The sequence below is a fragment of the Aptenodytes patagonicus genome, chromosome 1 (genome assembly GCF_965638725.1).
Source record: "Aptenodytes patagonicus chromosome 1, bAptPat1.pri.cur, whole genome shotgun sequence".
NCBI lineage: Eukaryota > Metazoa > Chordata > Aves > Sphenisciformes > Spheniscidae > Aptenodytes > Aptenodytes patagonicus.
In genome coordinates, this window is record NC_134949.1 from 8,106,010 (window position 1) to 8,115,950 (window position 9,941).

Consider the following 9,941-nt stretch of genomic DNA (forward strand, 5'->3'; position numbering starts at 1 on the left):
CTGGGGTTAAACCACGTCACCCAGTTAGTCCAGCATGAACTTGGTGAGTTAACCTGGTACTCTGTAGTTAGGATGCTTGCATGTAGGAAGTTTGTTTTTTACAATAGGATTGCAAATGCTGAAAGTTCCATTTCTTCAGTCTGTGAACTGTACCCTTCATTGATCACTGCTCAGCTCAGTCCCTCAGCAGCTCTCAGATGTATCCCACTCCTTGTTCCCAGTTGCAATCTCCTTCTGTTCCTCTTCCAAGTCTTCCCCTTCCTCGCGCTAGCAGCCTCTTTCTCCCAAGTTATTTGTACACTGGAAGACACTTTGGATGCCCTTTAGCATTTCAGTGGCATGTTTTTTTTCTTTCATTCTGCCTGACTGTGCTGACAATGGAGAAGAGACTATTCTGGTAGCCAGCCCCACCATGGCTGGCTGCTGAGAACAGCAGTTGCAGTAAAATCCTGGCTTTGCCTCTGTGCTCTTGTCATTCTTTGCATGGCCTCAAGTTGCGCCAGGGGAGGTTTAGATTGGATATGAGGAAAAATTTCTTCACTGAAAGAGTGGTTAAACATTGGAACAGGCTGCCCAGGGAAGTGGTGGAGTCCCCATCCCTGGAGGTATTTAAAAGATGAGTAGATGAGGCACTTAGGGACATGGTTTAGTGGGTGGTGGTGTTGGGTCGACGGTTGGACTCGATGATCTTACAGGTCTTTTCCAACCTCAATGATTCTATGATTCTATGAATCTATGATTCTATGTATAAGCTGCTCCCAAGCAGACACCATGAAACAATGCAGCCTCTTTCTCTATTGTATGGGATTAGTCTGGATGGCATTAGAAGAGCTGAGAGGCTCAAGTGTTTTCAGTGAGGACAGACTCTTTAAAGGCTTCAGTTACTGGTCTCTTAAGAAGGTTTTCCTGAGTATGTGTAAGCAGTGATTATGTTGAAGGGCTGGTAACAGCCCAGCTTCAGGATATTCTCCGAAGTTTAGAAAAGTCTTGACCCAATGACTCTTGTGTTCACTCTCAGTGTCCTGCTTCAAAGCATAAGCAACTGCAATTGCTTTTCGACAAAAAGCTTGCTAGAATTTTTTTAAATGGTAAAGCAGCAGTCCTTCCATCTCCATTTGTACCTCTTACACAATTCCTGGCTGAAATTTTCTCACCGTCAGCCCACTCTCAGCTCACCTTAAACTGAGCCTCAAGCAGACCACACCCTACATTTCCATTCAGCTAGGGCTCAAGAGAGCCACATGATGGGAAATGTTTGACAAATTTAGCAACAGGCATCACTGAAAGGGTCTCTTACACTGGGAGAAAACTCATACATTTTTCAAGCTGAATTCAAGAATTTGTGTCAGTTGCCGAATCAACATCCGTTAGAGTCAGCATGAGACCTTTGACTGGCTCCACTGGTTCATTGAGTCAGAAGCATTATAGACTTGAACTATGGGTTCTCTTGTACCAACAGACTGTTCTGAGCTAGGGCTGTAATCATGGGGAATAAAACACCGTGCAACACAATGGCCAAATTAAGTACCAGTGAAAGAGACTCCATTTGTGTCATTATAGTTATACGTCATTGATGGATCTGGCCCATTGCTATCTTTAAAACATTTTTGTTCTCTTGTTCCAGCTATTCAGAATTATTCATTCATGCTGAATGAATATTTTGTACTTAAACCGAATCTTAGGACCTTATTTAGAACCACATAAGATCTTAAATTAAATGTGAGTGTAATGTGGGAAGGCATAGAAATGAAATACAAAGATCCATATTTTTTCAAGTGGAAAAATTAAATTCCTCCCTCCTTCCCACTCTTGTTTGATGGATCTAGTACAAAGTATATTGAATTTGAATAGGTGTAGTAAGAAAGTCAGAGAGCTTTGATATCTGCATGTGATGTAGAGCTGGATCTTGTCCTCAGGTATCTGGACACACATGAATTCATTGTCTGGGACAGCAGTTTACCTGACACATATGCAAGTGAACTAATTGATTTTGCCAGATGCATGCTGGTGTTCCTGAGTGACTGCTGCAAGTGTGGGTAGGTCCTCATCATAAGCATATTGAGTAAAGGAACAAACAGATCTGCAAAATGAGTACATGGACCATATTAACATGACTATTAGAGGTCCATATAAGTATACCAATTGATTATTTTCATTTCTGATAGAAGGCACAAAGTTTCTCCATTGATACTTAAAGGTCAACACTAAGTTATTTCTAACTTAGAAATTTGTTCCTGTTTATCTTGCATCTCAGGAGCCACAAAGAAGAAATTAAAAACTCATCAGCTGACCAGCATGGAGGCTCAGCGCTTTGATGCTTTCAGCTGTTAAGCCTGTTGTTTCAGAGAACCCATTTTCAACTCCTAGATCTGCTGCTCAAGTCAATGTGCTGATGTTTGGTTGGGAACAACACAGTTCCAGACAGGGTTAGCAATTTATAAAATTTCCATCAGCCTAAGAGTAGCAACCAACATACATATGTATGCATGCATGTGGGCTTTCTGGCTGCTTTCAACATTCAGGAAACAATTACAGTAGAGCATTAGCTGTGCTTCAGTGCATAACATGAGTCAAAAGTAATGGCGTGATCTTCACTCAGGGACTGTTAGTATCCTGGATGGCTCAGCGAGGCAACAGGGAAGTAAAACTGCAACACACCTCATTTTTCCTTTGGTTACTTCTCTGTTTTGAACACCTAACCCTTACACTCAGAAATTTTTTTTCATGGAGTTGTGAACAGCTCTTTCCTTTTCACTAGCTGAACTAATAAACAAGAATATTTTGTACTTCTTCTCCACCACATACAAATCCCTTTATGACTGAGGGTAAGTACTGTTCCTTGTGTTTTACCAATGAGAAACTGTGGAGAAAACAAAGCATGGCGTGAATCAATGGCAGAAGCAGCAAAGATCACTTCTTTCCCAGTACCAGGATCTAACTCTCAGAGATCATCGGAGTCTAAGAACAATGAAGAGAACAAGAAGCTAGAGGCCCAATCCATACACAGGAAGAAGTGGTTCCTGTTATACAACTGATATGGCTGGAAAAAACAGACACCATTTAGGGTACAAAAATTCTTTTTCAGGTCTTCATTATCCAAAGCTTCTTTGTTTTCTCCCCAGAAACATTAATCAATTTAATTCCCATTTCTCTTTACAAATGTTGCCTCACTTAAACTAGACCACTATGACCACAACATTAACCCTTTACAAAGCTATTTGTCCAGAAAGGTGATGAATTTCAGTGGGGAAGTGACTGCATAACCAGTAGCAGAACCAAGAGAAAAGAGCTTTACAACATTATATCAGAACCCCTCAATGTGCTGTGAATATTCTTTTTTTTTTTATGAGAAGGAAAAAAACCTGGCATTTTCTATGAAGGTGTCCTTCAGCACTTTTTGACTTTATAACAATCTCTAATTGAAAGACTGACTTCCCCAAATCTCTTAGGAAAACTCACGTACACCCCATATTTCCTGCAGTCAACTCATTAAAATCCATGAGAATTTTTTTATTGGCTTTGGGCTCACAATATAATACAGAAAATCCCCTTCCGTTTGTTGGAAGGGCTCCAGTCTAGTAAGTAAAACTGTGCACTGTAACTTGGTTCCAGTCTCATCTCTGTCTTTAGCTCACCTCTCTGTGCCTATATAAAATAGGGATAATACTACTTTCTGACCTGGCAGTTGCGTCCTAGGAATTAATGCTTGTAATGTGCTACACTTTCCTCCAGTGAACGGTGGTCTAGTCAGTGAGTACATTCTGTTCTTCTTTGCGTGGAGGTAAATTAGGTATGCTTCTGGTGGCAGCAGAAATTTGGCCCCATTGGACAGCAACATGAATCCCATCTTCTCCAGGCTTCAGCCAGATTTCATTCAGCTGGCAACATGCCTCAGACCTAACTTCAATGTTGTGACATACCTTACAAGGAAAGATATTTTTTTCTGAATTGTGAGAGGGTATGTTGGTAGATTGAGCAAGAACTAGGAGCACACACTCTGGTAAAACAGGAGATACTCTCCAGAGAATTACATCACCTGCACCCTCTGAATGGATTGATGGAAGAACAATTAAATAAGGCATGTGGAGTCATCTCTGCTGTTAGCATGTAGAGAAAAAGTCATAAGCTAGCCATCTTCCCAGGGCTCCCTCTCCTTTCTGGGCATGTGTAAGTTCCTTAGGAAAATCCCATGGGATTTTCAGAGCACCTGGGCCTAGCACCTGGGTCTGGCTCCTGCTCCAAAGTGCTTTCTGGAGAAACTTTCTAATGACTGTGGGGAAGCGTAGCGTGGCCAGCTGAAATATGAGGGTGTCAATAACCTCTATTGAGCTGAGTCTAAATTACCCTGGGATAGAGCCACTGGCATAGATGGACAGCATGTAGGCAGTGGTGCTTGGCAGGTTGACACTGCTTTCTGAAGCCAGCCTCCTTCCTGCAGCCATAAGCAGGGTGTTGCTGGGAAGTCCTCCTCGCTGTACTGAAAATAGCCAGCCTACAGCTCAGGGTGCAGTCCACAATGTGCTGGGGGATCCAGACACCGAGGAAGCCTTCTCCCCAAACAGCTCTTAGTTTGTGACCCCATGTCATGACAAACATCAACTAAAACCTTAGCACACACCAATCTGGCAAGCACCAGTTATTATTGATATTAATTATTCATATATTTCAATTTTATTTAATAATTGACTTACAACTATGTTCAAATTACTGTCCCCTTGCTCCAACACTTACACACACTCAAAGGGCAAACTATAAATACATTTAATACTTCCACAAATGCAAAAGCTTTTGTTTGTTTTTCAATGTTTACTTGCTTGACTGGAGCGTTCCACTTGAGCTTCATACCCTAGTTAGTTACAACAGATTGCAAAGTGGGATTCATGCCTGGGTAAAGACAGTTTGCTTGCTTTACAACACCAAGATAAATGCCGGTCTGAAGCACGTCATGAGGTCAATCAGGTCTAAGATTTTAAATGCTGAAAGATTTACAATTCCATTTTGACAACCCCTTCCTCTCCTCCTCCCCTTTCCCCCAGCAATAAGACTCATTTAAGGCTTTAAAATATGGGAAGCGGAAAAGGAGTCATTAATTTTACTTACACAACAGCATTCGCACTTGTAAGGTTTTGACAGCTTCACTAAACCCAAAGGAATTCAGATAGCTAGAGCAAATGAATGCGTACCAATACTCGTATTGAAAAGAGGTAGTTTTCAGGGCTGAACACATACTTTCTTCCTGCAGGAAGCTGACAGTGATGAGGGTATGTAGGATGTTTTACTACCGCATTCACGTGATGCTACTTAATGGTTTTTTTCCTCCTGTTCAGCATATTCTCTTTGTGTTTCTGAAATCAATAGAACTGCAGCAAGTCAACAGATTATTTCAATATTCCTTAGGATGCCCTGCTTTTACCACTGTACTTAGTGCCTATTGGTTTTGGTAAGGCAAATAGACTCCTTAAATGTTATATTTGCTACTTAGAAAGTTCAGTTGTTGATGGTCTTTTTGGGGATAAGAAATCCAATTGCAGAAAGCTAAACATACATGCATGGAGCTGAATGCTTTTGGAAACAAATAATGTGGGATTTTATTTTTTTATCACTGTCATGATTTTGGATAGAAAATGGAAAACTTGCAACGAATTCATAATAGGCCATTGCATTTCCATCTGAGACAGAAGGAACGTGCTTACTTCTTCAGAAGGGAAGACAGATGAAGGCAGGCAAGCTGCAGAATAAAACAAGAATTAAGTGGTAGCCGCTTGCTGATCATTGTTCTGCTATCTGTCCATTATCTGTCTGAGTGTAGGTAGTAAATACCAAACGAATTTAAATAAAACCCATTACTCACGCTCACTTACAGATGTGATGATAAGAGTTGCTTGACAGATCTTACACAGGAAACTCGGATGCAATTGAGCCCGTTGCTGTGTTGATTCTCCTCCAGCAAAATCCTCTACCTGTGCAGGAATATTTGAAGACCTCACTGAATTGAAATGGTGACAGAGTGTTAAGGTTTTTTGCTTATTTTTTTTTTGTATCATTATTTGGTCTCTACAATAACAGATGGTAAAATCTCTCCTGAGTAAGCCAAATGCCAGTGCTTTTTCTTACAGGATGTCATGTCATGCAAAAGCACTAACAGCTTGGCTCCTATTAGTACTAGAAACCGATGGGCCTGCTTCAGCGCTTTTTAAAGTTCCTGGGTGTCTTTGGATCAGCTCCTTGACGCATCTGAATGAGGCAGGCAATCTGCTTTAAACACTTCCTTATTATTCCCAGAGTTTTTGTTGGACATGCTTGTAAACAAGCTAATCTCTCTTTAAACAACAATTTCTTTTTATAATAACAAGCTCCTTTATACAGGAGTGTAAGGTCAGGTCAGTTTAAAATGGCCATTTGCTTTTCCTTCTTGAATGAGGGACTGATTGTTTCTGAGATGAACAATGCTGGTGGTTTGTGTTTGCTGGCAGCAAACACCTGCAGTATTACAGTTGACAGAGATTAGATGGGTGACAATCATCTCGACCAGGCTTGTCTTTCCTTGGTCCTTTCCCTGTGTCTTTTGCTGTGCCATACTGAAGGAACATGGCTTAATGGCTATAAAGGGATATTTAGAGCTATTTCATGTTCCTAGAACTGTCCTAATTGACTCTTTTCTCTCATCATCATTAACTTATGAGCTGATGACCAGGAAATCTCAACTGAATTCACAGTTCTGTGTGAAGTGTGACTGTAGGCACTTTTGTCCATCACTATAAGTCTCATACTCCCCACTGGTGATATGAGACAAGTTGGGAGTCCTTTCATCACACTGACGGGCTGTGAGAGTAAGTTCAGGTATATTTATAAAGTCCATAAATTCAGATTTTCTTCTATTTAAACTATCTACATTTCATGTTAAAATTCTTATTTTCAAGCATACATATCTATTTATGATCACTTGTTTCATTAGATCACTTTTTGATTTATGGATCAAAAGGTTTTAGAAGATACATTGCTTAGAACACAACTGTGAAATGAATGAATTGAGGAGTATATAGATATCTCAAAATTGTAAAAGCTATCAGCATTTGGCTGCTTATTGGGGTGGGGGGAGGAAATGAGTGTATAAGCATATTTGGGAAGCACCTGTAACTAAAGTCCTAAGCCACTGGCTCTTGGTCCACAGTGCTCAATGTGTCACTGCACATGCACAGAGCAAAAACCAGGAGCCCTAGAAGAGAAGCCAAACTGGTGGCATACTGAGCAGGGGCTGCCTGCAGCTGGTGGGGAAGGACAAGGTGCCAGCTGCGTTAATCCCGAGATGCCTTCCTTAGAGCTGTAGGGAAGCGGTTGGAGGCGCCTCTGTATCCTTGTAGTCCATGGCATTGATCCTTCTTTGCATGTATTCTCTCCTCTCCAAAAAGCTTGCATGTACTTCACTTGCTTCTTCTCAGACACCATCAGAGGAAGAAGAACTGATGGTAGTCCTCAGACAAAGAGGGTTTTGTATTGTTAGAACTCTGGTCTGAACATGTCTCTAACTGGGGACCAGGTTTGAGTTTTTCCTTTGCACTTAAAGAAAAAGGCAGATAAGTGCTTCTCATCTCCTCACTGGTTCCTCAGATGAGATGCCTGAATTTGTGACAAATAATGTAGTTGAAGCATTTTGTAAGTATAACTAGGAATCCTAACAAGGCAAAACACTCACTGCAGTAGGCTTTATACACATGCCAAGAGGGAGTCCTTCCCTCTTTATCTCTGGGACTGTCTGTGTTGGATAACAGTCAATAGCTGGTAATGGACACTGAGAAACACAGTAGCAATAGGGGCTAGATATCTGCAAACGTGATACGACCCTAGTTATGTACAGATGTTCATGGTTTTGGGCTGTCATTACTCTAGGCCCCTTTGTTTTTCAGAGGGGTAAGCCCTGAATTTATCGACTTTGGCACTTTCCTTGAGAGAGGAGACAGAGAGCAGAGGGACAGAGGAAAGAAGAGGATTCATACGAAATGTCTTAAAGGAGATTAAATTTATTTTGACTACTGCCTGTGGAGTTTTCATATTTATTGGGAAGGAAATCATGCTCAGCAATTGTCATTGCCTCCCAGAGAAGTGCTGCATCCATTTGAAGGTACATATTGTGTCAAAGCTCACTGTCTGTCAGACATGACATGTGACAGCTGAAGTCATTTGGGATGCTCCAGTTAAAGGAATTGAGCACCAAATTCCCAGGGGCTGTGGACAGTTTCTGTGCATAAAACTTTTTTGACTATAAAAGGGATTTTTCATAAGCATTCAAAATCTGTTTTACCTGCTCTCATAGAATTAATTCTGCATGCTCTTGATCACCCAAATAGCCGTTCACTACACCTGATCCAGTTTGTCTGCAGTTATCTCAGCAAATAGGATGGGTCATGGACTACTCTCTGATCTGGATACCACCTGGCACAACTGTGCTGTGCCCTTACAGCTAAAACATCTGGCACTCCAGAACTGGATGGTCACATCCCAGGGGTCTGTTGTGAGTGCTGCTGGGGCCGAGATAGTCTCCAGCCTCTTCCCGGGAGTTGTCTTGGAAGAGTTATCTTGACCAAAACTCAAGGGTCAGGGACTGCGTTAGCAATTAAATGATATGGATGATCATATTCTGGTGTCTGTCACTGTTTGAGAGCTGTAGTTGCAACCTTCGAGCTTCTCTGTCATGAATACGGATGATCAGAACTGTGCACAGTCCTTCAGACGAGGAGCTGTACACTAGCGTCAATAGCTATGTCTAGTCTCATAAATTAAATTTACACAGAACCGTTCTCAGGCAATGAGATCATTAGGCCCACAGTGGTGCGCACCCATGCAGCTAACCTCTCTCAGCCTCCAAAACAGGGTGCCCACATTGAAAATGCATATGGTGAATGGTCCCCACTATGTGCTAAGTCCCAAGCCATGTCTAGGAATTATTTGGGACAGTGTCATGTCCCAAAAGAACTCTGTGACTCAGGTCAGAACTATGCCAGGGACCATTCCAGCAATTTATCAGTATAGGCAATCAGATTATATTGTCTAGGACTTTTCACTGGCACTGTTTAGCTTATTAGTAATACACAAAGACAGTCCTCACTACTTCTGCTAGAGAAATCTTGCCTGATGCATCCTAGAACTGAATTTGCTTTGCTAATAGCTGCATCAGGATTGTCCCTGGGCATCCTCTCCTGGATGAGAAAACTCTTGTGTCTCTTCCTAAGAGGTCTCCAGTGTTAAGCTTCCAGGTGTTGACAGAAATTCCTCATACTGAAAGCCCCTTTGCTGAAAACAACAGTGGATACTGCTTGGGTGCATGCAGCACCCAATCAGTGAATGCAACTTCCAGGGTATAAACAGAAAGGGTATTTTCTGTAGATGCAAGGCAGTGTTGGTGCGATTGCACAGGATATCATTTAAAACTTGTGTATAATCCATGTATTATTGTGAAAACAGTAATTGAAATAGGAATAGGTGCAGAAAAGGACTGCTACAATAAGCAGGGGACTGGTGAGTCTGTTTTAAGGGAGGACAGCAATGTGGCTTCACTTATTTAGCTGAATAAAAGGAAAGCTGAACTTTTTGACAGCTGTCTGTAGATACCTCAGGGAGCTGAGTACTCAGGAGGGAGGAGACTAAAAGACATTTCTGGCACAAGGCTAAATGGCTGTAACCTGGTCCTGAATAAATGGACATTGGAAATTATAAAGAAGTTTCTAAACAGCAGAGGAATGAAGTTTTGGAAAAGCCTTCTGACAGCAGAAATCACAGACAAAAGAATCAAAATTGAAGAGGGAGCTTAAGAAATCCATGGAAGGGATTATATGACCTGATGGCTCATGACAGCAGGAACTGAACTCAGTGACAAAGAAGTCCCTTCAAGACCTATCTCTGATGACCTGAAAAGTATCTAAGGAGACCATGTCCCATTGATGTGC

The 9,941-nt window shown here is 41.6% G+C and overlaps 1 protein-coding gene across 7 annotated transcripts in view; it reads right to left on the reverse strand.

Annotated features, from left to right (window-relative positions):
* GRM3 (glutamate metabotropic receptor 3) overlaps positions 1-9,941 on the reverse strand; it is a 118,084-nt gene that overhangs the window by 70,872 nt on the left and 37,271 nt on the right. For 2 of the 7 annotated variants that reach the window (XM_076358340.1, XM_076358514.1), the window contains exon 2: positions 5,862-5,960. The exons of 1 other annotated variant lie outside the window; for it this stretch is intronic. The gene's annotated coding sequence lies outside the window, so the exon portion shown is untranslated. Of the gene's footprint in view, positions 1-5,183; positions 5,313-5,851; positions 5,961-9,941 lie in introns of those variants that run through there. 4 more of the 7 variants (XM_076358265.1, XM_076358428.1, XM_076358600.1 and 1 more) reach the window with 3 other exon arrangements.